Source organism: Sorex araneus, chromosome X, assembly GCF_027595985.1.
Source record: "Sorex araneus isolate mSorAra2 chromosome X, mSorAra2.pri, whole genome shotgun sequence".
Taxonomy (NCBI): Eukaryota; Metazoa; Chordata; class Mammalia; order Eulipotyphla; family Soricidae; genus Sorex; species Sorex araneus.
In genome coordinates, this window is record NC_073313.1 from 368,444,345 (window position 1) to 368,469,433 (window position 25,089).

The window sequence follows — 25,089 nt, forward strand, 5'->3', positions numbered from 1 at the left end:
TCATCCGGTGGAACACTTTCTGGATGAAATTAGTTCTAAAGTGGAAGAAAGGACAAAAGCTCAAAGGCGAGGGGACTTCCACATTCTCACTCACAGCAAATTCTGGAGGCTTGACTTAAGCTTATTTATTTATTTTTTTGTCTTCAGAGCCCGTGCCCTTTATATGTCAGAATAATTCACATTAAGGCAGGGATGAATGATAGACTCAAATGAATGGTCTTGTAGCTAAAATGCAAAGCATTCCTCATAAATCCTGTTTCATGGGGTCCCAGAACAGAAACCAAATGTTCAGGCAAAGGCAAGGCCTGGAGTTCACTCCTAGAACTTTCTCTATTTTACTTATTCAGTTTCATTTTTGAATTCCCTTTTTGGTGTAAATATTGTTTCCTTCATTGATCTTTTATTCTTTTGGAGACACAATTTCCATCCCTCTATGTCTCTTCTAGCAAGTCCACAGTTCTACAAATGTCCTATCAATTGCAGATAAAGTCCACTTTCTTGTAAAAGACACTTTGATCTTACTGCTAATGTGTGATAATTCCATATTTTCTTTGAGTATTAAAATGATGGGTCCTGCACTGAGATCTCCAAGCTTGCTTGGATCAGGGCTGGGCCTCCTCCACCCAGACCCCAGTTTTCCAGTAGTATTGCAGCTATACCCACAAACTGCCCCCGGTGCCATGTAATCTCATCACTGGCCAAGATCCAGAGACTATAAAACAAAACTCCCGGAAGAGACTCCATCCTTCTCGGAGAGCCTGGCAAGCTACCGAAAATATCCCGCCTGTATGGCATAGCCTGGCAAGCAACCCGTGGCATACTTGGTATGCCAAAAACAGTAACAATGACCGTCCTCATCCCCCTGATCCCGAAAGAGCCCCCAATACACCATCGGGCTATACTAGCATGCAGCAGGGACAGATATAGACATTACTGGAGTCCACTCAAGCAAATTGATGAACAACAGGATGACAGTGATACAGTAATTAAAATGACACTTTCTTTTAAGTCACTCTGTACTAACATAAAATCTTTGAATTTTTAATTTTTTAAAAAATTTAAACTTGTTTCTTGTACTGCTCCTTTTAAGTACTGAAAACACGAGACAAGGTAATATTTCCTCTTGCGAACAGAAAGTTTTTCTAGGTTTTTAAGAATATAAGGAAAAGTTGCTATGCTTTAAATAAACACATGTGAAATTAATGTCTAACAAAAACAAATTTATTTCATTGCTGATAAAACATTTCTAGAGACTTTAATTTAAAGAGAAAGGAATGCATTGTTTTTAAAGTAATTGCTTATCATTGATCTCTGATCTTCTCCACAAAAGATTTCATTCCACAAGGGCATTGTTTATAGTACCTGAAATTATGGGGTCTTGTTTTAATTTATCCAAGATATAAACCAATTCTATTAGCCTGACACTTATTGATAATATCCTTTACTGATTGTATCTGGTACTTGAATTCTCTTCAGCTCGTTCTGATTCATAAGGAAACCTTCCCTAGTACTGGGGCTCTTTATTGAAGAGGTAACTTTTGATTAAGTTAAATGGAGAGAAAGGGAATTTCTAACCTACTTATATTGCCTACAGAGGCATAATTAAGTTGTAGGAAAAGAGATTTCAGTGACTTCTTCAGAAATCAATGATCAAGAAGAGTAACTAAGCTTATAAAAGACACAATTATAAGACTAAAGGCATTTTAAAGACAGATGGGAAAAAAACAAAGACTCACCAAACTTTGCCATAACTTTTTTTAATGTTTTTTTCAGAAACTGGGATGAATTTAGTAATAAGTTCTTTTTTTTTAAAGGCTCTATTTAGAACAAAAATTCAAAAGAGTTAAAAGGCCATAAAGAAGATCATGGGATTCTTAGACCAAGAACCACTGGATTTAATAGGCATTATCACAGAAATAAAGTTTGGGGTCATCTCCACTGACAGAACAAATTGGAGATGTCCGAGGTTTTATTTTAAATTTTAAGCATCTATGATTTCTCTTCCTCTTCTGAAAAGTTTTGATTGGACCCCATTTGTCTAACTGATGTATTTTGTTTTGATTTTCTTACTATGTCTAGCTTAGAATTGATGAGAACTTGTGTCTTACAACTCTGAATGCAGATAACAGGTCTGCTTCAGTCAAGGCTTTAAGAACTTGACTTTGTACAACCACGACAATCAAGAGTGACTTCCAGGTTATTTAGAATTTGGACAGTTTTATTGTGATCTCTTCAACTGTAAAATCAAAAATAGGTCAATACACCAGGCAACTCAGAAAAGTCTCACCTACTTCTTGCTGATACTGCTTGTTGGCATCCTCTCAAGTTATACTGACAGTAACTTGCCTCATCTACAGGCTACGGTTTCAGGAGTCATGGAGTCCATGGTGGCATAAAGGGAGTCAGTATAAACAGTCATTTCCAGAAACTTCTGGGATAGATTCATGCAAAGACATGAAAGTAAAAGGTGTGATTGTCACAATGAAATTATTCTTCTAGTGATGATGATAATGATGATGATGTGTATGTGTTTGTGTGTGTGTGTTAATCACTTGGCAATCTATAAAATCAACAAAGGGCTTTGGATCTGAATTTATTAGAGATACAAAAATACTATTGAATATTGAATGCCATTCCATGACATTTACCAAACGGTTTGGAGACAGAGCAGTTTGCCCTTGTGGATAAAAATGGTTTCTCGTGCATTGTTTAGAATTGTGGACATGGGGTGACCGTAAAAAGGAAAACCCATTTTAGTTGATTTTATTATTGGAATTTTATTCTCTAAATACAATTCATGGTCTGTTTTATGCTACTGATAGTGAGTTATATCTAATCAGTTTTTTTTAAATGGCATATTTATTTAAAGCTAGAGAACTGAGCTCATTATATATCTAAACTACTTAAATGTGCAATGATGTTATGTGTATTTTAGGGTCACTCAGAAAAACATTCAGATGCACAGAACGACCATGGGCCACTCTAGGTTATCTATTCTTTCTTTATACTCTAATGTAAGGGTATATAGAAAAGGAACTGCATTTTTCTCACAGAGCAAAATAGGTTTGTCTCCTCTGGAGTAGTCCTGGTAGCATCTCCTGCATTCAGCTGTGCATCTTACCTGCTTCCAGGTGATATCTCTGGTAGGATATAAGATTCATATTGAATAGTGTCACTCTCTCTGATTCAGGAAACTTCCACTAGACTCAAAATCCCATATATCATCCCCATAGACATTGCTTCCGAGGGCAATTAATGAGCCTTGTCTTGACATATGAATGACCATATTCAAGGAAATGCATGCCGTGTGTCTTGTGGGCTGTATCCAACAGAAATGATAATTTAGTTATAGTTCTCGGTTCAAATAAAATCAACCATTCAGGGATCATTTCTATTCATGATCAGTATAACCTGGCAACAGAGTTTCTGTGTTTTCTCTATCAGGATACTAGAGAAACACAGTCAGGAAGTTAACTTAAGATAAAATTCTCATGAAGCAGAGGACAGAGAGTCAGATTAGGTCACTCATAACTCAATGGTCATATTTCATTTAAACAATACTTTATTTTCTTTTTTGGTAGACTCAGCATACGGATAACTGGCAAAAACATCTATTTTATTTATTCTCATGTTATATTCCTATATTTGCATTTTTAATCCTCCAAGCTTATTTTTGTCTATATCTAAATAACTATTCTCAGTAGCACTGTAGCACTGTCATCCCGTTGTTCATCGATTTGCTTGAGCGGGCACCAGTAACGTCTCCATTGTGAAACTTGTTATTGGTTTTGGCATATCGAATACGCCACAGGTAGCTTGCCAGGCTCTGCCAAATGGGGATTGGGTAGTAATGGCCTTACACACAGCATTTCCCTGAAGAACACGAGACAGTCAAGACAGTCAGAGGACCCCCCAAGCTCCTACGCCAGCTCCGTGCTTCCCAGGGAAGGCTGGAGGCATCTCACACTGAAAGCTTGGGTCACCTTACATCTGGCTAACAAGACTCTGGGAATCAGGAGAAGCCCCCAAATATTTTATATGTGTCGAAGTAATATTTTTCTTTGAGTGCTTCTTAGAATAGAGTAGAATTATCACTGGCAATCATTTTTTTCTCTTTTCCTAAAGCTATAATAAAATTGTAGCCTAATGATCAAAATACTAGATTAGTCTTTGAGAAATAGTCTACATTTTGGTACAAATATCCAATTCGTTAGGTATATAAGCTTGGCTTAGGATGTTTATGCTTGCACATGCAGTTTTCTATAATGACACAGCTTCTCATTTATATTGTGAAGGCAAACATTTTATTTCAGCCTGTTAAGGAAGTAAAATAATATTGTGACATATATCTATTGATTTTTCTTTCTCCTAGAAGGAATGGAAATTCTTACATTACTTTCATTTAGAAGTGAATACAACACTTGGATTCTTAGACTGAAGAAAGGGTTGTAAGTACAGATCTATGATCCTCCCAGAAAAGCCATCACTTCTTAACACCTGTATTGGACACTGTTCCCAGTTTGAGACCATAATTCTAAAGGTTTAAAAAATGTAGACATGGAGAATATGAAGAGGATTAAAATACTATGATATAAAAAGACATATGAATAAGGATTATTTATTTGGAGCTAGAGAAATGTGAAAAGGTAAAAACCTAATGTGTATAAATCTAAATATCTATAATTTCATTTAATAAATGTAATTTACTAAAATTAATAACAAAATAAGATTTTTTTCTCCATTGGAGGAGCAATTATTGTTTCAAAGCCAGACTTTGGGTACATCTCTTGTACATTTTAAATAATTGTGGAAAATTCACCTGTAATACTTACTGAATATTTTTCTCATAGTGTTCATGATGCACTTATATTAGCCAATGTCATTTAATGGAAGTAGATAATTCAAATGAAATTTTTGCTTTATTGGTTTATCTCTACAATTAATGATTAGAGAATCATATAAGATAGCAAATATTTGATTGTAAAGATGGAATAAAACTGGTATAAATGATCAAGAAATGTCTTAAGAAGGTCTCTTTATTCAATATTTCTCTCCTAATCAGAACCCCCAAATCAGGAAAGTTTCCTAGGTGAAACAAATTTAGCTTAGTTTAGATGCAAATGTTGCAGATGTGTGCCCAAACAGGAAGTGTCCTGGAGAATACAATAGATGACCATTTTACAGTAAAGGTAACTGCCAACAGACTCTATGTTGTTCTTAATATGTATGTTCATTCGTAAAGAATGGCCCTTGTTATGGGAGCCAGGGGGTAGGTGGGGTGGGGTCCTTCCGACCAAATAAATAAGACAAAGTCACCTCTTGTTTGGGGCTGTCAAGGCTAGCTGGGTGGACAGTCACAGGATCTCAATCTCTGTGACCACTGCCACTTAGGGTTGAAAACAGGTTTAGCTGTAACCAACTACTCTGAAGTTGACAAATTCCATTTCTGAAAATGAGTAAATTAAAGACGATTTTTCTAGTCTCTACAGGATCATTTCTCTTCCATAAGTAAAAATTTACAGGAAGATACATAAAGTATATCCTTGCTATATATTCTATAGAGAAGATGATATGATTCATGAAATAAAGTATTCTGAGATTGATAATGGATATCTTCTTATTCAGAAATTTGAAGTTATGAATTACACCTATGGATAATGATAATGTCTCTGTCATTCTTTTACAGCTTTTACAGATTGTAACAAGCTTATTACAGCTTGCTACAATCCTTAGTTTGCCAGATTTTACCCGATCAGTTCCACATTACTTGGTCATTTGATTTGCAAACAAATTTTGTATTTGTGTAATCATCTTATATTGATTATGTTATGGCATATGATTATATTAGGTGACATCATATTAGACTAACAATATAAAAAATTATTTTTCCATAAATCTCAATTTTATTTTGTTTGTTTGCTTTTTGGGTCACACCTGGCAATGCACAAGGGTTACTCCTATCTTTGAACTCAGGAATTACTCCTGGCGGTGCTCAAGTGACCATATAGGATGCTGGGAATTGAACCCGGGTCAGCTGTGTGCAAGGCAAGTGCCCTACCTACTGTGCTATCGCTCCAGCCCCCATAAATCTCAATTTTAATGATGATTAATGTTGAAGTCTCAGGTGATAACATTTATTTTATGTGATGCTTGCTTTGAGAAGAATAGATACTTGTATCCCAGCGGTGGCCTGACTCAGACAATCCTAATTTGTTGAGTTGAATAAATGGAAGTTTTGAGGTAGATTGATTGCCTTTCAGTAGAGGTGATACATTCATAATATTGAACTTGTACAATTGGTAAAAATGTAGGCAAAAAGTTTTCCTCTGTTACCACACCAACAGTTTCACACAGACTGAATTCTACTCACACTTGTTTGCTATGACATCTCTTTCTAGACATTGGTGTCCAGCTAATTTCCAAGCCCATTGTCTTGTCTAAGTTCTCTACTGGCCATTGTGATATATTAGTGTTCCAGTCTTCCTCTTAGATGTTGTTTTAGCATATACCTTATAACAAGACTTTGTTTTCCCTGCATGGAGAAGTAGATTGGAATTCAATCTTCTGTATTTCTCATGGTATAGTTAATACCCTTCATAGGTACAGTGATAGCACAGTGGTTGGGCTTTCGCCTTTCACGAGGCCAACACGTGTTAGATTCCTCTGCCCCTCTCGGAGAGCCTGGCAAACTACTGAGGGTTTTGAGCCCGCGTGGCAGAGCCTGGCAAGCTACCCATGCATATTGGATATACCACAAACAGTAACAATAAGTCTCTCAATGAGAGACGTTACTGGTGCCCTCTCGAACAAATGGATGAGCAACAGGATGACAGTGACAGAGAGTGACAGTGACTTTCAAGGTTACAACTGAACTTGCTAAATGTAAGGTTTTGAAAATAGGGTTCCCCAAGTGCTTTTCTTACTGGATCCTCAATGTTGAGTGTATGTGCATTTGTAATGATCTCATTGCATTTTATTTTGTTTTGTGGTCACACCCAGCTGTGCTCAGGGCTTATTTCTGGGTCTTGTGTTCAGGGATCACTTCTAGCAGGGCTTTGAGTATCATAGACTGTACTGGTGAGTGAACCAGGTTGACAGTGAGCAAGGCAAGTGTCATACCCTCTGTACTCTCTCTGGCCCTAACGATCTCATTTCAAAATGAAATGGGTTCTTGGTTGAAGTCTTGGTTCAAGTCAGTCCTATTCCCAGGAGTCCTACTGCCATCTTACTCTGCCTCTCCTTTGATCTTTCTGATTGTTTGCCATCAATTCTGGAGGCATATTCCATTATGATGTCTATTGGGTTTCTAGTTTCCATTTAGTTTGTGACCACTACCATAGCACTGAACTTTATACATGCATTTATGAATTGCAGTGGCGTATCACACTCAGACTTAAGCTAGTCTGTCTTTTGTTAATAGATTAGGATCGTGATGTCCTGCTCTTTTTGAGTTGATTCTCATTCATGACCATAATGACCCTTCAATGCCTAAATTCAATCCTATTATTTTTTTCATGTAAACTAAATTGTTTGGCGGCTCTACCGAATAAAGCTCAGACTCCTGAGTAAGGCTGAATTTCAGGCCTCTCGTGGGATTTGCCGATTCCATTTCAGACACCGCCTCTTTCTGTTACAGAATGGATGTCCTAGCTCTAGGCAAAGACCTTCTCTCAGTGAAATGTGCCTATTCTGTTTCCTACATCCATATTTTTGTGCATATCCCTACTTTGTTGGCATTATAGCTCAGGCCTTTTCCTCTCGAAGATACCTCTAGTGCATAGAGATCCTTTTCAAGGGCAGCTGTCCTGAGGGGGCACCCTCCCCTCTAGCGACTTCCCCATTTTCTTTGGATTTTCCTATTACTTCTCAACTTCTTCCGATGGGCCCCTGAGTGGATCTCTCCCTTCCTTTCCTTTAGCGCTTCTAACTTAACCTTCATAATTTTTGACTCACTTTTAACTGTGCCTGTTCCCCATGTTTTTTCTATCTGCTACCCCATCTCCATGAGATTTTTTCCCCCTTGAATCAACGTGAGATACACAGTTACAAAGCTGTTCATGATGGAGTTCCATTCATGCACTGTTCCAACACCCATCCCTCCACCAGTGTATATTTCACACCACGAATGTCTTCAGTATTCCTCCTGCCAGCCCCCTCTATGGCAGGCACTTTATTCTTTCTCTCTCTCTTCCCTCCCTCCCTTCCTCCCTCCGTCCCTCCCTCCTTCCCTCCCTTCCTCTCTCTTACTCTCTCCCTATACCTCTCTCTCTCTCCCTCCCTCTTTCTCTCTCTCCCTCTACTTCTCTCTCTCTCTCTCTCCATTTGGGCATTATGGTTTGCAATACAGATACTGAGAAGCTATCATGCTTGGTCCTTTACTCGGACAGTGAAAACTCCATCAGATTTGATGCACATACTGTCACTGGCAGTGGTTACTCATTTTACTCCATGTCTATCACAATGACGAATGTCTTAGATATCTTGTTATTAATTGCTGAGAAATTAAATAGATGAACATGCAATTGCTTTACCTTAAGCTATTTCTGCTACCAGGTTATGAGGAATATGGTGTTTTTCATATCTCTATCTTTCTAGTTTTACTTATGCTTTGACCTATACAGAGTAAAATTTGTTGCAGAAAACAGAAATAAGCAGATGACTGACTGTGTGTACTAATTAAATTTTTATGAAGAATCAAGAGTAATATGGGAAGAGAGTGTAATCTGACTAGCATGTGATGCAAGAGAAGATCAGGCAAAGAAACCATGGCACAATGAGGCATTTCGTGTTCGTCTTCATCCATAGGACCAGAGAGAGGAATCAAGAGAATTGATTAAGGTAAACTCGAGTATGCCAAATCTGTTTTACTGTAAAATGTTTTACATACTTTGCTGATAAAGTGGCAGAACCAATTATGTTGAAAATGACGTGGCCACCTGTACTGTAATACCCTCAATCAACAAAAGTAGATGTAAATATAATTTATGAATTGCAGGTTAGCTGGGTGGTAAGTTAATGGTATACTTAAGAACTATTTAGTAAGAAAATTCAGCTTCGGGGGATATGGCTAAATGGATCTTGAAATGTTTCTTTTCTTTATGAGCACTTTCAAAACATTTAAAAATATTGAAGCTGGGCTGGAGAGACAGTACAGTGAGCAGGGCAAGTAGGTAAGAACATATTTGAAAGTTATGTACAAACTAAACGAGGATCACCTATTTACAAAAAAAAAATGCTGGTATCTTATGGCCTTTAATAATAGCACCCCTTTTAGGCACATATCATGAAACAGTAGAGAAGATAAAGATTGTTACTACTATCAATTCTCTATTTTATTCTTTTGCTTCCAGATTAGTGGTGACATAATTTAGTTCTTTCCAAGCTGGGAAACAACACAGGACAGATGGCATCAAATGTTACTTGCTAGGTGCATTGGGCATTTTAGGCCATGTGAATAAGATATTTATCAAGCAGTATTTGGCCTCTCCACATCTCTAATGACTTAGCTCATGCTTTGGAGAAACCCCTGTCAGTAGACCTAACCATTTTTATTTGTGTTGTTTATTAAAATGGTCGCATGAGTGGAGGCACTAAAATTTCAAAGATTCATTTGATAAAAGCCACAGGGTGAACTGAAATAAGAGAAATTTTCTGTTTCCCCAGGTAAAACTGGGCATATCTGAGGAAAATATAGTCTATTACATAGTTGATTAACTGAATATTAATAATTTTTCCTACTACAAATCAGTTTAAAATTTCTCTTATTATAAGATAACCCTTTGATGTTTATACTTCCTATTTTAATGGAGGAATCGAGATGATATTATGTAGCCTTTGTCTTGCATATTACAAGTCTATCTTGCATCACGCTCTTGCATCAAAGAAAGGCTGTATTATAGAGACAAGTACATACACCAGATAATTTGTCTAAATCAACATCCTTTCTCCATCCATGATATCTTTTGAAGGGAGAGGTGGGGTTGGACCATGCCTGGCAGGTCTCAGGACATTCTCCTGGTTTTGTACTTAGGGATCACTCCTAGAGATGATTGAGGGACCATATGTGGTACTAGAGATCGACCCTTGGGTCAGCAGTGTTCGAGGCAAGCTCCTTACTCCCATACTGTCTCTCCAGTCCTAATTTTTACTTCTTAAAAAAGTCTTCATTGAGCAGACACTCAATTCACTCACTGAGGTGGGATAGGACACAATGTTCATAGGGGGCCCTTAGCGTTTCCTTCTTTCACAGGTGGGTTTCAAGTGGGTTTCAGAAACCAGTGCACTGACCCATTCCTCTCTGGCACTCGTTACTCCCATCATGAAAGATGTTAGACACTCACAGAGAAGTGCCAGCACTTAAATGGGTATCGTCCAGTGTTCAGCTAATGAACTTAGTCAACTCAGGGAATCAATCAAACCAAGATGGTACAGGTATAACTCATGACTTCTATTAGCAGAGCTCTGTTACATGCTTCCTTAATGTAGGGACTCTGCCTACATTTATGTGGAAAATGGTGCTGGACAGCACAGATTTGTGTGCAGTTCAAAGACATTTTATTTTTTTGAAAACTGTTCAGTTTCTCAATTACTTTCATCATCGACTACGAGGCAGAAAAGCATCTTAACACCCCTTTAGTTTTACAGATGAGAACTGAGGTGACATACTTTGTCTAACCTCAAAAGCATATACATATGGAAGCTGTACAATAGTAAAGATCAGAGGGATTTAAAAAAGGGGGTAAAGTGATCTAATGAGGTAGCGACAGAGGATATCATATAACCATGTTGGAACAGTTAAGTTTTATCGAATCTGAGTTGAAACACATACCATGGAAAAATCACAGACCTAAGCATTAGAGAAATCTAAACTTCTATGACTGAAAGAACCCTCCTGTCAGTAACATATTTCTGAACTAAAAATTAGTTTTGATATGAATGGGTATGTGGATTCCAAGGGGTGCATATAGTCTTCTGAGGACCAGGACTTCTGTTCAGAACAAGAACTGATGGCTGATTTTAATCTTCGGGCATTGCACCCATGATTCCTGTAAAACAGTGTCCCTGACCTTTACATGTAAGAACGTGGCCATCCAGAACATCATTTTCCCCAAAGAGCTGCATTTTCTCTCTCCTTTTTATGTCCATAAGAACAATCTGTTCCACTTCCTCACTCTACCCATGTACGTAAAATAACATATGGGTTTCAAGATTAATACAACAAAGTTTAACAAATCTAAGGAGAATTCACATGAGTTTTTCTATCATTTGTTTTACTGATGTGATTTGAAATCCAGCCCTAAAACTTTTAATGAGTCTTTGTGGGAGACTAATGTCCATAAAAACAGAATCCTGAGAAAAGTGTCCGTCTGCTAAAGAGATAAAAATCACTAGAGAGGTATGATACATTCAAAGAAAATAGGAGATGGAGCCTAAATCTCAATAGGTAAGGAGCTGTGTGCTAATGAAAATTCAGCAAGGGGAGAAAAACAAACTGTTTGATTTTTTTCTCATCCAGAACCATTTTCCAAAACACCAAACTCTATTTTATTTTAGACTTTTATCAAAGTCAGTGACTCAAACCCCTGCATTTGTCCTAACAATGCAACTCTTGGGTCATCTATGAGAGCCAAAAGCCACGTTGAGAAGGCAGTCACTGAATCCTGGGGGTGGAGGAAGGAACTGAGTCCACAGCACAGGGTAATGTTCCTGGTTTTTGCATCATGAAAAAGGCTCTAATCTTAGAGGCACATTAAGAACAATCTGAATGTTTGAAAATAGACGAGTGGATATGAAAACTTGTGGTGTACACAATAGAATGATGACGACAGTGCTACACAATGGAATACTATTTAGCTGTTAGTGAAGGTGAATGTGAGAAGTTTGCTGAAACTTGGGTGGGATTGGAAGGTGTCCCACTAAGTGAGGCGCGTTAGTAAAAGATAACACTCTTACAAAAGCACTCTGGCCCCAGAATGCAGCATACTTAGACAGTGAGGCAGTTCACGGAAACTTAGACATCTAGCATGATTCTACAAAGACCAAGCAAAGGAAAAGGCAAGGTGGGCAGTGCTGTTCTTTGCTGACCGTTGGTTTCACGTGGCTGCTGCTTCTGCTCGGAGCCCCAGCCTGCCCGACTTTCCTTCTCAGGGCAGCTGTCCTGGGCAGGAGGCAACAGGCATGTGGGCTGTCTGAGACGGCTACCCTAATTCTGCTTTGTCCAGAAAACAAAACAAAGACAGTCCAAGTCTAGTTATTTCTGGTCTTTTGTGAATTTAGCTATGACTTACTTAATTTTCCTTCAAATCCAGAGATCCTAAGAGAGAATCCAGTGTCCCCTGGGAGGCCATTAAGTCTTGTGTAATAGATTGTAGCCATAACCCAATGCATTTGGTCAAAGAAAAGGTTCATTAAGCGAAGCTTCTGGGGTCTAGGACTTTGCAGAGTCTTTTGTGAGCAATGAATCCCCGAGCACTACATCAAAACTCAAGTCTCAAAGCTTATTCCACTGTGAAATCAAATTTTACGAAAATTCCCATTAGAGCTGTAACTATGGAAAAAACCCTGAAGTCGCTTGAGAAGGTGAAAAATATTGATCATGGCCAAAGAGGTAACCAATATCCAATGGTAGTTCCATTGTCTCTTGGCAGACACGAAGAGGCCTTCTTACTCCATTCAATAGGCAACCAAAATTGGAGTGAATGTTTTCCCCCCAAGAAGTTGCACCACATCCGAATATCACAAATCTGACCAAAGTGGATCTATAGCCCCAGCCAGTGGACTGGTTGCAGAGGGTGAGAAAAACACATAAGGAAAAACAAACATACCTGAACTGTCCAAGGGTTAGGGTGGCCTGGGAAGCCCTCAGGGATCTCACAGGTTGCCTGTTTATTTAGTTCCATGTCACTTCCCCGCCTGGGTTCCCACTATGTGAACTACCTATGGTGACAGAGATAGGGACAGGTAGAAAGCACATCTAGGGGCCGGAGCAATGGTACAGTGGGTAGGACATTTGCCTTGCATGTGGCTGACCCGGGTTTGATCCCCGGCATCCCATATGGTCTCTGAGCAGTGCCAGGAATGATTCCTGAGTGCAGATCCAAGAGTAACCCCTTAATATTGCTGGGTGTGACCCAAAAAGGAAAAAAAGTGCACATTTTGTTCAGTAGGTACGTGAAAAGCAGAGGCTGGGTTACTTCACATAGCCAATCAGCAAGCAGAAAGTCATGATGGTTTTCCATTTTATTTTTGCCCATATCACCCTCTACATCTAGAAGACCCTAAACTATTTTATACTACACTTTCTTGGCCACAGGTTCTCAGCTACCACTTAGTCCTCATTCATTCTATTCTGTCCTCTATTTAATGCTGGATGCACATTTGCATTCCAATATATTTTGAGAGCCAACTTGTTTTACCCTGGGGAATATCCAATTTGGGGCTTAATTAACTACAGTTAAAAATAACAATAACAACAACAACAACAACAGGAGAATGAAATGTGTGAGACAACTTCCCACAGCTGAGAAATGACTCAGGTGCAGGGACAGGGTTCCACCTGGATAGAGAACTGGTCTTGAACTACAAAGTAGTTCGAAGCGCACTTCTCTGACCCAGAGTGCTTTGTAACCTTGATAAGGCTTTTATTTCATGAGATGAATTTTCTCAGCTGTAAAATCAAGAGTGTCAACCAGGTGGATGCTGTGGTTCTAGTATCAACGTACTCTAAAGTTGAAGAAATCCATTTAGTTTTGGACGTTTTTGAGGAAGATGAGTCGTTAATCCAAAATTTACGAACACAAACAAGTTGTAGTACAATATGTAATAGGAGCAGTAGAATATTTCTACAAGAAAAGCAAATGTGTTATACGTTTATGTACATGGCTATTGATAAACACAAACAAAAGGAATAAAACGAATGAGAAAACAGCCTCATGCCCACTGTCCAGTGGAAAAATATAGAATTTAGAGATTTCCTGGAGGTGTCTCCCCAGCTAAATATTCCTCCTCCCTCCCCCAGAAATAGGCATTGAAACCCACATTTATCATTTTCCTGTTTTTTTTTAACTGTAGTTAATATATTTTTTAGCTTAGTATGTTTTTACCTGGTTCTGTGGAACTTCACTCATGCGTGAGGCCTGGCCTGAGTGTCTGGAAAAGCGGCTTGGAGCCTGGGGGCAGTTTTTAGGCATCAAAAATCAGATGGGCCGGACACGCAATGTGATTTGGAGACAACCGATGGACTAGAGCTGTTACTGACTGGATTCCACGGGACGTCAAAAGACCACGTGGCTGCCCACCTACAAGATGGTCAGATTTCTTCATCAAAACTCTAAACAAACGGTTTGAGGTTCTTTGTGTTCCTGGAGTGAGCAGATGCCATTGGGTTACACTAGGACACGACAGGGACAAATGGAGACGTTACTGGCGCACACTCGGGCAAATCAAAGATCAGTGGATGACAAGTGATACAAGTGATACAAGTATGTTTTTAATCTTTATGGATACAATACCAAATTATAGGTATTTTTCTGTAGGTTTATTTTGCTTTTATTTAATTAAAATGATCTCTGTATCATATATATGCATAAATGTGTATATGTAGCACATGGGAATCTAGTATATGAATGTGGTATTTGTCATTTTGTGCATTGCTTAATTATCCACCAAGAGTGACCCCTAAATGCAGTCAGTCTAAGTCCTGAGCATTGAGGTATAGCCCTTCACGAAATCACGAAAACCCCGTTAATCGTTGATTTCTCGAGCGGGCTCAGTAACCTCTCCATTCGTCCTTTCCCTGAGATCTTAGAAGTCTCTCTCGACTCGGCCTTCCCAATGATGTAGCACTGGGGGCTCTTCAGGGTCAGGGGAATGAGATCCAGCTTGTTACTGGATTTAGCATATGAATACACCATGGGGAGCTTGCAAGGCTGTCCCATGGGGGCAGGAAACTCTCAGAAGCTTGCCAGTTTCTCCCAGAGAGAGAAGTAGGCTACAAGATGTATCGAGTGGCCGCTTCACTTCTGAGAGCTTGCTTTTAAGTCTCTGGATGTTGGCCGTTGATGGGATTACACACACCTAGGTTCCTCTGCCGGTACCTTCATGCGTGAGGCCTGTCCGAACGTGTGGAGAGGGGCCTCAAGCATGGCTGTGGCTAGGTTCCGGTGGTCTTTGGCCTCCGGGAGCTCTGCTCGGGGTGGGGAGGGAAGCTGGAGCCCATCCCCTCCGAGGGGCCTGGGGAAGATAGCCAGGCGTGCGGGCAAGAGACTCTCTCCCCTCAATAGCCCCCTCAACAAAAACAAATAAAAAGAAACAAAAGTTATAAATGTTCCACAAAACATTTCTTGGGGCCATAAAATCCAATTATAGTAATAATATAATGCTTACTAGTGAGATGCTTTCTTGTCATTTACCAGATAGTGTTTAAATACTTAATATTGCTTCTTCTTTGAATCAAATTTTCTAAATTTAATTTAAATTATGTGCTTTAAATTTTGTTATATTTAATTTAATTAGACTATTGTATGATGATTTTTTTTCTTAAAAAATCCCCAGGATTGTCATTATGGTTTGATATAAAAATAAATCCAATAGGAGGGAAAAAGGCATAAAGTAGGGGAGAAATCAACACTAAAAGTATATAACGTCCTTTCAGAGGCTATGGAAGTGGACCAGTCTCTGGCTCAGACAGTTAAGAAAATAGCAAGGGAGCATTAGAATTTGGTGTCATAACAATAAACAGGACAGCAATTTTAAAGAGTATAAAATGCCCTGGAGAATTTTGTGCCAACATTTTAGATATTGGCAAATTCTTGGGAAAAAGAAACCTCAATTCAGGAAAACTGGCTCAGAAGAAACTAAAATTCATGGGTTGCTACACACAAATAAGGGCATTAAAGTAGTGTTAAGGTATTTTTTTCAAAGAAAACTTGAATCCAGATTTTAAATTTTAAACAGGAAAGCTTTTCCAAAGCTGGGACATGAAAATTCCAATGTTACACAAACACATTCAGAAAATAGATATATTGTAGGCTAAGCAGACGTCCACTCTAGTGGCAGGAGAATGATTTCAGGGGGCGGTAAAGAAAGCCACCGCACCCTAATAAATTCCATTGAGGACCCCTGAAATGAAGCAGTGTTGCTTTGGCAATGATCCCCTTTGCTATTTGATATTCTCAGACCCCCTTAGAGACCTAGACCCAGAATGTAGAATAGGTGCCAAACTGTTTTTTATATTCTTTTAAATTATTTATTTATTTATTATTAAATCACCATGTCACCTTGAGATACAGTTGCAAAGTTGCAAAGCTTTCATGATTGAGTTTCAGTCATACAATGTTCCAACACCCATCTCTCCACCAGTGTACATTTCCCACCCACCACCAATATCCCTCGTATCCCTCCTGCCACCAACTCATCAATCTGTCTCTATGGAAGTCACTTTTCTTCTTTACCTGTCTCCACCTTCGCCCCAGTACCCTCACCTTTGCTAGAGCTCTGCCTTGTCAATTTCTCTCACATCTCTCTCACATCTCCTTGTGGTGGGGAAGTGCGTGAGTGAGGCGTTAGTCCACACCTGGCAGTGCTCAGGGGCTATTCCCAGCTTTGTCTTTGGGGGTTGCTCCTGGAAGTGCTCAGGTGGTGCCAAAATATGCACTTGGCCTGCGAAGCTTTATCTTCATGTATCACATCCAACCTAGTGTAGGGGTTTTACAGGGGTGGACGCCCTGTGTCTTTTATGAGATTTTAAGAAACCCTTTCTTCTCCATCTCAGCTTTTTGGGAGATTTCTCTTAATTCTTTACAAGCTCCGCTGTCATTGAGATTTGCTTTTGTTTGATTTATTTAGGATCTAATCATCTAACTGATGACTGTTCCAAATAACCTACCTGCCATACAAAAAAAAAGGTGAAATGCTTCTTCAGGTCTTGATCATAAAGCACATTAATAATTCTGGGGAGAAGGCTGACATCCTTTGAGACCCCCCCATAGCAAAATTAAGTCTAAAGAGACTTTATTGGCATTTCCTGCCAGCCTCTTAGTCCTCTGATCTCCGACAGTAAGAAAGATTACAGAAAGCTTGGCTTTACTGCAGAGCTCTTGATTTTCTATTTGGTTTGTCTTAGCTTCTAATTCCAATATCTACATATTTTGAGTCTTTCATGCACACTTTAGTATTTGTAAAGTGCTGGGCCAGCATGAAAGCTCAATAATTAAATGTTAATTGACGAGTTTAATCATTGATTGAGGTACTGTTTGCTTGACAAAAAATAACTAGTAGTTAATAATTCAGTATTTAAACTATTAAAACTGGTTATTTGGCTTTGCAATATTTTTTTCTCCAGGGACCAATTCTCTTTATTAGTTAATTAAAGAAAATAAAATAATTCCAAGTGTCTGCTTAGTTATAACTGAAGGAGTCCATCAAATGCTTTGAAATCATCATGGGGGCGCTTCTCCTTGGACCCTGCTTTTTTTTGGGGGGGGGGCGGGGGTTGATTCCTGTCCAGGAGCATTTGAAGAGGGTCCTGCTCCCTTTTATAAAATGGCTGAGTGAAACCTGGGGGAGAAAGAGGCCTTATAAAAACTTCTGCCTGGCGAACTTGGAGTTTCTGAAATACAGGCGAGCTGGGGAATGGCCCGTTTTACACCTCAGCTGCACACATGGAGATGCAATAGCAGGCAAAGCCGTAAAGCACAGGCCGGGAGCTGGGCGCCTGGAGACGCTGTCAGTCACAGATGCATCACGGCTCAGCCAGAGAGGAAGGGCTGCGCGCAGAAGCCCTGTCCAGCTTTATTTTATGGCTGTACTCTGTTCCCTGTGGGTGCCACACCCCTGTCCAGCCAGGCTCCACATCAGATGGCACAGCAGTCTCCTGGGGCCAGCAAACAACGAGGGAGCAGCTGGGCATCCGTCAGACCCTGACATTAGTGTTGTTAAAAAATCCAACCGGCTGGACATCTGCAGGGAGTAATGAGCCAAACATCTCGGTCCCTGGGCAGGTGTCCTATGGTGACTGGGGTTTTGGCATCATTCCTCTGCAAAGACGTCCCATTTTGTTAATTTTGATCCGAAGTTCTCTGTTTGTGATTAGTTAATGCCTACCCAGAAGGTGTTAGGAATTCTGGCATGTTCAAGGTATGCTAGGATACCGCAAAGGAGAAGTAGTTGTGTAATTCAAATGACTTGAACTTGACACATGTGTTCAATGAGCATCCATCATGTGGCAGAGCATAGCACAAGGAGGTTGTATTGAACAAGCTGGTGTAGTCATTTTGCACATTTCCTGGATGTGATGCTGGTTCCAGAAGAATCTGAGCAGGAACCCGAAGGTTCTTGCCCCCTCACTGCACCACAACGTTTTCATGTCTCAGTTTTCAGGATCTCTTTTGTGTGATTGCTTGCTTATAGATCTGTCCCCCAGAGATGGTAGCAAATCACACCCCTTAGAAATTAGAAATACAAGAACTAGAAGGTATCTGTGTAATTGTATAGTTTCTAGTAACTAGGTTAACAAAACAAGGAGAAGCAGGTGAAATGATCTTAATGTCACATTATTTCACCAAACATATCCAAAGTATTCCTATTGTAAAACCTCAGACACGTGGTTCACAAGACCATTTAGGTTTATCTTTTGTGGCAGATGTTCAACCTGTGGTGTCCATTTTCTTCTCCTAGCGCATCTGAACTTGGACCAGTCTCCTTCATGCCCCAACAATCATGTCAGCCGATGGATGATGGATGGAGTGACCCGACTCTGAAGGAATTCTATGTAGGAATTCAGCTCCTTTTTTTTTCCTGGAAAAAAGGCTCTTGAAAACACAGGAGAGTTGAGCCTCTAAGAATGGGTGCAGGTTTTGCAAGCTCAGGTGGAGAAGTGCTCTTCATTAGTTCTGAACTAGTAGACACCAGACAGTGGGTCTGAGTCTATGTTCCTCTTCATTAGTGACATGGCTTGGTTTTGAAAGGTGTTGCAGGGAAATACGATTTACTGAACCTCATTAGCAACGAGACTTGAAAGGCAAGCTCTGAATATAAAATACAACAGGGCATCTGTACAAAGAACCAGTGTGGACTAATGAGAAGGAGGTGGGCATGCCTGGGAGCATTGAGTTGTGTTTAGAGAATGTCCTCATGCTAGATTGATGTCTGTCCCTTAGATGTCCTATTCGTAAAAATCCAGCCTGGGATTTACTTGGACCCTTTGATTTCCACCCCCCACTCTCTTTTGCTGTTCTATCATTTATCTGTGTAATCACTTATTATGAACTGAGAAGATGAAATGGATTAGAGATCAGGGAAGTGAAAACTAGGTCAGTGGAATTTAATGACTGAGAAATCTTCATTGTAAAGCATTTAAAACAAACAAACTGAAGCTGTTCTAATTGCCAAGCATCACTGGAAAACACAGTTCAGAAAAAGAATCTTTACTGAGCACCGAGAAACACCAATTATATTTCAGATAGCTTTGGAAAGGCAATGAAAGGAGTACAAATAAAACCACCTACGTTATCTCCATTCTCATTACAACACTTCTATCCAGTAACTGAGCAAGCCAGTTGACTTTATGGAACGTATCTGACAACTCATAAAGTTTGTCCTACAAAATGCAATTAAAAAAGAACTGAATTCATTGCTGAATGTGGATACTAAGAAATGCTATAGTTCGCTAATCCTCAGCGAAGAATGTGATGTTATGAAAAACTACCATATAAGGTCAAATTCCTCTTACAATGCACAAAACACAGACTCCTGCACAAGCTTTTCTGCTGGGCTACAGGGGGTCTTGGAGTTGTGAGCGAAAGGAAGGGTAGATGGGACCGGTCAAATTTTCTAGAAGAAATCAATATTGGAAAAAAAAGAAATCAATTTTGGGGTACAAGATGATTAATAGGTTTGCACAATAAAAAATTCAATGAACGCATTTTGTGTTATTATTATTTTAAATATTGTAGCAAACTCAGGAGCCGAATAAAGGTTAGCTGTTACCTTTTAAAGTATGTTAATAGTAAATGTAATTAATAGTAAAGAGGAGCATCAGACACTGATTTCTAAGTCAATATTTCATGAAAAAAAGGGTTCTGAAAAAGGGGACCTCTGCTAGTAAAAAACTAAAATGAGAAAAACTTTTGTGGAAAGAAGAGGGTGTTGGACTTCAGTTTTTAAGCTAGGGTGGTGGGATGAGAACATAGCAGAAGGGGCGGGAGGTCTAATTAGGGCAGCGCCTGAGAGTCTAATGGGCCTCTCCAGATGGCTGAAGTTGAGAGTCCAGAGTGTTAGGTAGGTAGAGCTCAGTGGGGGAACAGGGGACTAAGCTAGAGGTCCAGTAGCAAACCCCCGAAAACCAGGACCCCTTATTTCTCAAAGACTGAAGTGTCTCAATTTTTTTCCTTGCTGGTTGTTCTGTGCATTATTTATTTATTTATTTATTTATTTATTTATCTATTTATCTATTTATTTATTTATTATTTGTGAATCACCGTGAGGTACAGTTACAGAGTTACAAACTTCCATGCTTGCATTTCAGTCATAAAATGATTGAGTACCCGTCCCTCCACTGGTGCCCATTTTCCACCACCAGCCGTACAGCATCCCTCCCATCACCCCGACCCCATCCCCCCTCACCCCACCCAACCTCTGTGGCAGGGCATTCTCTTTTGCTCTCTCTCTCTCTCCTTTTGGGTGTTGCGGTTTGCAATAGAGGTATTAAGTGGCTGTCATGTTTGGTCTATAGCCTACTTTCAGCCCACATCTCCCATCCTGAGCGGGACCTCCTAGCACCCTCTGTCAGAAGTTATTTTAGGTATTTAGCTGGTCCCTCATTAGGTGCATATACATTTAGGGGGTGATTTCTTCCAAATGGCCTTTGTTGTCCCTTCTAATCTTTATCGACCTGAAATCTATGTTATCTGATACTAGTATGGCCACTCCGGTATTTTTGAGGGAGTTGTTTGCTTGAAAGATTATTTTCCTTTGACTTTGAGTCTGTGTTCTCGATGACTGTTTAGATGTGTTTCTTGTAGGCAGCAAAATGTTGGGTTCAGTTTCTGAATCCATTTTGCCACTGTGTGTTTCTTGATTGGTGCATTTAGACCATTGACATTGAGAGAGAGATTATTGTCACACTATCTTTCTGTAGGGGTTTGTTGCGCTTGTAGGTTTTTTTGTTGTCTTACAGAAGCCCCTTTAGTCCTTCTGTTAAGATTGGTTTTGAGTCTATAAAGTCCTGAGCTGTTGTTTATCCACAAAATAGTGTATAGTTCCTTTGAGTTTGAGTGAGAGTTTAGCTGGATAGAGTATTCTTGCTGAGGTGTTCATTTCATTGGTTTTTTTCACTATGTCCCATCATTGTCTTCGGGCTTGGAGGATTTCCTCTGATAGGTCTGCTGTAAATCTAAGGGGTGCTCCTTTGTATGTGATTTCCTTCTTTGACCTTGTTGCATGCAGGATTGTGTCTCTATCCGTGTCACCCATCATTCTATGTTGTGTCTTGGAGTCTTTTTATTAGTGTCTCTTTTAGCTGGCACCCTTCAGGCATTTTGGATCTGTATGCCTGCATTCTCCAGCTCTGAAAACTTTTCAGCAATCATATGTTTAACTGTGACTTTTTCATTGGAGTTGCCTCCCTGTCCTTCTGGTACTCCGATGATTCTTATGTTGTTCCTCTTGGCTTCATCCTCTAGGACTCTGATTCACCCTAGGGCTGTTTTGAGGTCTTTTCCCATTGTTTGTTGTTGTCTGTAAGCTTTCTGCTGCTCTTCTTCAAGCTCGCTGATTCTGTCTTCAGCTGTAGCCATTCTACTGTTGAAGGTACCCACTGAGTTTTTTTTTTTTTATTTCTTCTACCGAATTCTTTATTCATGACATTTCTGTTTGTAGCTTTTCTATTTGTGCTCTCATTTCCTGCATTTTATTTTGTTGACTGCCTGTTCCACTGTTTCTTTCAAGTCCTCTTTTAATTGCCTGGATGTCTGTTCCACCATTTCTTTGAGTTCATTGAACATCTTCAACATTTCGACTCTGAATTCCTTATCGGAGAAATCGTATTTGTGGGTAACCCCTGTTGAGGCTTCTGGACCTTTTTCTTCATCTTCCCCTCGTGGTGGGGATTTGCGCTATTTCTTCATGTTGTGGTGGTAGTATGGAGGTGTGACCTTCCAGTTCACTACCACTTTTCCCTCTCTTCGATAAGGAATTTTGGATGAGGTAGGTCGATGGTGGTCTCCGTTTTCCCCTTCAAGAGTTGCAGCTTCCTCTCAGGCGCACCTCTTCAGTGTATGTGAGGCCTTAGTGAAGCTTGGAAGGATGAGTTCTTTTATACTGGACTTGTACAGATTCTTGTGTCTCCTGGTATTATGGTGCAATTGGAATAGGCAGGTGGACTATTGGCCGAATGTGCTTGGGATGGCCAGGATATTCTCCCCAGAATTAGGTGATGGAGGTCGAGATATGAATCCAGAATGCTGGGAAAGGGGAAAATCACTGCAGCTGCCTTAGTAGCCGCTGGCCCCACAGGAGGCCACGCCCCCTAGCTTGGAGGCCACACCTGGAGTCCGGGCACGGCTGTGGTTGGCTCGCACTTGGTCTGGGGTCCACTCCGTCACCCACCTGCGGAACAAGTCAGCGACGAAGTATCTCAAATCTTGAGGCAGAAGATAAGTCTTCTCTTTCTTCCCAAGCCTAACTATGTAAGGAACCTGGTAAGCTGTCTAAATTATCAGTGGCGGAGTAGAGTCAAACACAGAGCAGCTGGAGGAACAGGAAGGGTAAAAGTGACAAAATTCACCTTTGCATCTGAGTGAAAGAAAGATTGGATCTTGGGGCTGGAGTGGTAGCACATCGGATAGGGCGTTTGCCCTGCACGAGGCCGACCCGGGTTCTAATCCCAGCATCCCATATGGTCCTCTGAACACCGCCAGGGGTAATTCCTGAGTAAAGAGCCAGGAGTAACCCCTGTGCATCGCCGGGTGTGACCCAAAAACAAACAAACAAAAACAGAAACCAAAAAGATTGTATCTAGAAACATGGCATGATCTCCAAACGGGAAGGAGATTCTCTGATTTTAGATGTAGCTCTGTTAAGATCGCTTCAGCTGTTGACAACCTAGCCTATTTTCTCAGCCAAGTTCTTCCAATTATTAAACGGACTTAGAACATCTCCAAAACAGCTCATCATACTATCATGTTTTTGTCAGATCCTGTTCTGTTGTAGCAATAGGACGTGCAGAATAGGCTACTGGTCGATCCCCTCAATCTGGTCTATTGGTAAGGAATTCCTTCTATGTGGGAAGTGGTAGTGGGAAGGTCCTAGGATGGTGTTGAAGAAGCTGGGGAGGAACTGTGGGAACCTTTTCGTCCATAATGCCAGTCAGCATGTTTTCCATTTGTGCATTCAGTTTATAAGAAAGCAATTAAAAATAAAACTAACCAAACAAATGCTGTCATACTCAAAGCACTGTATTGTGCGGCTTTCTACAAGAAGATATCCCCCATGTTTCAGAGAGTTTTACTCCAATTTTACAGCAATCTTAGGAGCTTTCTTTGAGGGACTGTTGAGGCACTGAGAACTGGATTTTGTCACAACCATATGGGAAAGGAATTTTCTTATCATAGGGCACCCTGATGCTCATAGCCTGGGGAATCTGGTTTAAGAACCACTGTTGTTCTCAGCCTCCTAGACAGGAAGTCTTGGATTTATTAAGTCATCAAACTAACAAGAGTTTGAGAACCACTGATCTGTGGACACTGTGTAACTGTACCACCTGATTCTTCACCTCTCCTCAGCAGATAGGCAACATTAAGGAGCTAGAGTCCCATCCCACTGGGCTGCCCTTTTTGGAGCATCTGTTGTATGATGAGGATTTTACATATAGTTCTGAGTCAAGGATGCCAAGTTGCATGGGAACTATTTTTTATGCCAGCAGTAAACAATCCAGTCCTGGGGAATAAACACATGGAATACAATAAACATCAAGACAGTGTCTTGGATTCTAGTGTTGAGGCACCTGAGAAATAAGGGTTAATTTTATTATTATTATTTAATCACCATGAGATACAGAGTTACAAGGATGTTTATGGCTGGGTTTAAGTCATACAATGTTCCAACACCCATACCTCCACCAGTGTATATTTCCCAGCATCTGTTTCCCCAGTCTCCCTTCCCCAGCCTGTCTATCTCTATGGCAGGCCTTTCTCTTTCTATCTTCCTCTTTCTCCTTTCTCTCTCTCTGTCTCCACTTTTGGGCATTATGGTTTGCAATGCAGGTACTGAGCGGTTATCATGTTTGTTCCTTTACCTATTTTCAGCACGCAGTTCTTATCCAGAGTGTTCATTTCCAACTATCAGAAATACATTTAAGGTTTTGGTTGGAGAAGGGAGTCATGACTCAGAAAGCAGACTGCCAGGCATTGCATTTTAGCATGACTTCCTCTGCAACGCTAGAGCACATGAACAAGGTTTTGAAATGTGTTTGTTCAGAAAGAAAGGCAGGGAGAAGAGCTGCTACAGGCAGAGGGAAGCACTTTTGTAGACTTCTTAAAACTTATATTTTAGGAATATTTGCTAGTTGGCCATAAAACATTTAAAGGCAGTTAGGAGGGTAGAAGACATTTCAAAAACACTAACTCGTTTGATTTGGCAGGAATGAAGAATAGAATTGAGAGAACTACCAACACATGATTTAATGCTGGCTAAAATATTGAAAAATTTCCGTCTGATAAAGAGACCAATACTGCCTCAGTCCCTTGCAGGATCCTCCCATTGGCTGTCCTGTCCTTACTCCTTGAACCTCCCACAAGACTAGCTGCTAGAGAGATCACTGCTGAGTCCTCATGGCTGTGCGTCCCCGGGCCCCGGGGCCAAGACTCCTGCTTCCTGCATGTACTTGGTTGGTGTCCAGGCCTTGCTGGTCTTTGCCATCCTCCCAAGTTGAGTGGAAGTCACTGAGGGCTAGATGGTGAAGACCCCAGAATGGTGTTGAACTTTTAGCCTTCTAATATTCTGGGAGAACAGAGGGATTTAAGGAAGTGTCTGCTATTTGTTTATCATAACAGAGGGCAAAACAGATTAAGGAGAAGTCCAGAATGTTCTAAC